Genomic DNA, 4,105 nt, shown 5'->3' with positions numbered 1-4,105 from the left:
GGACTGGCTGCAGAGCTTGTGCCCAAGGTCTGCTCAGAACACTAACCCAGACAGACACGGAAGGAACCGGAGTCACTGGGCTGGCGGAGTTCCTGTGTGCCTGGTCCCGCTGGTTCCAGTTACTCCCAGTGTTGGGTCAGGTGTTGGTTCCTGCTCACCTCTGGTCCCAGGTGTGTCAGTGCGCCTGGGAGTGGAGCTTCCTCTGGGTGTTGGGGTGGCTGAACACTTACCTGGTTTGGATAAGAACTTGGTCGATCCCCAGCACCACAGGGGAAATGTTACAGAACAATACAGAGGCAGAAAAACTTGTTTTTAAATTTATTCTTAAAGATATAAAAATAGATAGATAGATAGATATAGATAGATAGATAGATATGGTATATATATGATATATATTATACATATGTGTTATGTCATGTATATATATTATATAATATATATATATGTGTGTGTGTATATATATATATACATATATATATATCTTATTATATATGTGACTTTCTTAGTCAGGGTTTCTATTCCTGCACAAACATCATGACCAAGAAGCAAGTTGGGGAGGAAAGGGTTTATTTAGCTTACTTCCACATTGTTGTTGATCACCAGAGGAAGTCAGGACTGGAACTCAAGCAGGTCAGGAAGCAGGAGCTGATGCAGAGGCCATGGAGGGATGTTCCTTACTGGCTTGCTTCCCCTGGCTTGCTCAGCCTGCTCTCTTATAGAACCCAAGACTTCCAGCCCAGGGATGGCACCACCCACAATGGGCCCTACCCCCTTGATCACTAATTGAGAAAATGCCCCACAGCTGGATCTCATGGAGGCACTTCCCCAAGTGAAGCTCCTTTCTCTGTGATAACTCCAGCCTGTGTCAAGTTGACACACAAAACCAGTCAGTACAGTGACATATATTGCATTGATGTTTTGCCTGTATGTATATCTGTGTGAGGGTTTTAGATGCCCTCGACCTGGAGTTACAAGCAGTTGTGAGCTGCCTTGTGGTAGGCGCTGGGAACTGAATCTGGGCCAGTGCTCTTAACCACTGAGCCCTCTTTCCAGCCCCAATTTATCATTTATATTTTTAGTTGTATGTGTATGTCTGTGTGTGGGTATGTGCACATGAGTGAAGTGTTCATAAAGACCAGAAGAGGATGTCTGATTCCTTGAAACTATGAGCTCCAATTGTCCCCTAGGGGTGCTGGGAACCAAACCCCACTCCTCTGCACGAGCAGTATGAGCTCTTGGCCACTGAGCCATCTCGCTGGCCTCCAGATTTGTTAGTTTGTTTTTTTATAAAATCCAGACCTTGAATGTAGCAGAGAACCTGAGAATTGTTAATGCAAACCCAGAGCAGTGAGGAGATCCTCAGGCTTGTGATCTAGCCTGTTGGAACAGAGCATCCTGCCTCCTTCCAGGGCTCCTGGAAGCAGATCCCAGATGTGTCTCAGCTTAATCTTGTACATCTGTGTGTGTCATAGGGAGGGCTTACTTCAAAGGCTGTCTTACTGTGTGGGTGGGTTAGAGTACAAATATTTAAACAATTACCAGAGTTGCATGTTTATTACACACACACAGGTGCACACATGCATACACGTACGCACACACACACGCACACTTCTCTTTTTATTTTGAGATAGGATTTTCCTGGCTAGCCTATACTTACCTCAGATTCATAGTAACCCTCCTATCTCAGCCTCCCAAAGTGTTGAGATAACAGATATGCAATGTCACCTCAGCCTGTGTTGGTTCTGATGTCCTAAGAGGCCGCAGACATACTAACTTGGGGAGAAGACTTTGGGCTTCTGGAGATTTGAATGTGAATGGTTCCCATAGGCTTATAGATTTGAACACAGAAGACAGAAGTTGGTACCAGGGACGGGGGTATTTCTGTGATAGGCCTGACCATGCTTTTGTTTGGAAGAATGTGGAGTTTGGGACTTTGGATTTGGAAAGCTGTGGAATGCTTTAAATAGGGCTTAGTGGGCTATCCTAGGAGGAATATGGAAGGCTTTGTTGCTGAGTAGGATTGGAACTGTGCAGACCTGGCCCAAGAGGTTTCAGTGTGTGGCCTAGAGACTGTTTGTCGTATTTTGGTGAACAATGTGGCTGCTTTTTGCCCTTGTCTGAAGAGTCTGCCTGAGTCTAAGGCAAAGAGATTTATATTAATTGTATTGATGAACGGAGTTTCAGAAAAGCCCAGCAGAGACTTTGTTCTCTGGTTAAGTCTCATGAAGAGTGTTTTGAACAAGCGTAGCAAGCTTAGAAAGGAAAAATATAAAATATATGGTTATAGTATTAAAGGGGCACCAGGAAGTGAAATGGAACTGAATCCTATGTTCTAGGAGATAACAGATTAAGGAATTTGGGAGCAAGATTCTACCCAGCTAAAGTTAGATCCAGGCATGGTGGTATGCACACCTTTCATTCCTGGGAGACAAAGCCAAACAGATCTTTGAGTTTGAGGTTAGCCTGGGTCTAGATGATGAAAAGCTTAAACCCAAGTATGGTGGTACAAGCCTTTAATCCCAGCATTACGGGAAACAGAGCCATGAAGATCTTTGAGTTCAAGGTCAATCTACAGAGCAAGTTCCAGGAAAACCAAGCTTAGGCAGAGAGAGAGAGTCAGAAAATAGAAAGCTGGTGTTCTGCTAGCAACCCTCAGATGAGCATGTAGAGTTCTCTGCTCCTCCTGCATCATGCCTGCCTGGATGCTGCCATGCTCCTACCTTGATGTCAGTGGACTGTACCGCTGAGCCTGAAAGCTAGCCCCAATTAAATGTTGTTCTTTTAACAGTTGCCTTGGTCATGGTGTCTTCTCACAGCAGTAAAACCCTAAGTAAGATAGAAATTGGGAGGCACTATTTGAAAAGATTAGGAGGTGTGGTCTTGCTGGAGGAAGTGTGTGCAGGGGGATGGGCTTTGGAGTTTCAAAAGTGGTGGCTGAGGCCTTTAATCCCAGGACTCAGGAGGCAGAGGCAGGCCTATCTCTCAGATCTGGTCTATAGAGTGAGATCCAGGACAGTTCAGGCTACATAGAAAGAAACCCTGTCTCGAAAAACCATAAAAACAACAATGAAAGCCCAAGTGGGTCCCAGGGGCTCTGGTCTTCGTGTCTTTTCACAGCAAGAGAACAGTGACTAACACAGCTGCCACATCGATTCAGTCACACGAATGTGATACCTCCCAAGAGCTGAAACTAACTAGCTGAAACCAGTTCGGGTTTTGTTTCACTTGCCACAGCATCTGCAAGATTCAGTTTATGTTCAAGTTGTAATTCTCAGGTTTTTTTTTTTTTTCCTGAAAATACCTCTTGTCTTAATTGCTGTTCTGTTGCCATGGAGAGATACCATGGCCAAGGCAGTTTATAGAAGAAAGCATCTAATTGGGTTTGCTTACAGTTTCCCAGTGTGACTCTATGACCCCTGTGGTAGGGAGCATGGTAACAGGCTGGCAAGCGTGGTACTGGAGTAGTAGTGAGAGCTCACATCTGATCCACAAGCAGCAGGTAGAGAGAGAGAGAGTCCAGAAAGAGCTGGGTCTGGGATGGGGTTTTGAAGCCTCAAGGGTCAACCCCAGTGACAGATGTCCTCCAACAAGGCCACACCTCCTAATCCTTCTCAAAATTTCAAAATTGTCCCACAAACTAGCATTCAAGTATATGAGCCAGTGGAGACCGTTCTCATTCAAACCACTACCTCTCTCATCCCTGTTTCTGTATTGTTTATTTAACTTTTAGTTATTGGTGTGAATGTAGCCTGGGCTTGATTTTGGGTGTCTTTCTCATTTTTTTCATGTGTTGAGTCAAGGCCTCTCCCAGAGGTCATCATTTCAGCAAGTGTACCTGGCCAACTTGCTCCAGGAGTCCCATGTCTCTGTTTCCCCCAGTTGGGAAGCCCATGCCCACTTGACTTTCTACACAAGCTAGGGATCTGAACTCCAGTCCTCAGGTGTGTGGCAAGCACTTTTAGCCTGTGGGCCATCTTGAAACGTTTCTCACTTTAATAACCATAATAAGTCACTCTGGTGCTATCATTCTCAAGCCATCCTCCTCCTCCTCCTCCTCCTTCTTCTTCTTCTTCTTCTTCTTCTTCTTCTTCTTCTCCTTTTTTTT

The 4,105-nt window shown here is 45.0% G+C and overlaps 1 protein-coding gene across 1 annotated transcript in view; it reads left to right on the top strand.

Moving 5' to 3' along the window:
• The window catches only part of Ccz1 (CCZ1 homolog, vacuolar protein trafficking and biogenesis associated), a 30,664-nt gene that overhangs the window by 7,760 nt on the left and 18,799 nt on the right, over nucleotides 1–4,105 (top strand). The window lies entirely within an intron of this gene.

The sequence above is a fragment of the Mastomys coucha genome, unplaced genomic scaffold (assembly GCF_008632895.1).
Source record: "Mastomys coucha isolate ucsf_1 unplaced genomic scaffold, UCSF_Mcou_1 pScaffold22, whole genome shotgun sequence".
NCBI classification, from domain to species: Eukaryota; Metazoa; Chordata; class Mammalia; order Rodentia; family Muridae; genus Mastomys; species Mastomys coucha.
The sequence above is the reverse complement of the archived record's forward strand: the minus strand, read 5'-3'. Positions and strand labels throughout refer to the sequence as shown.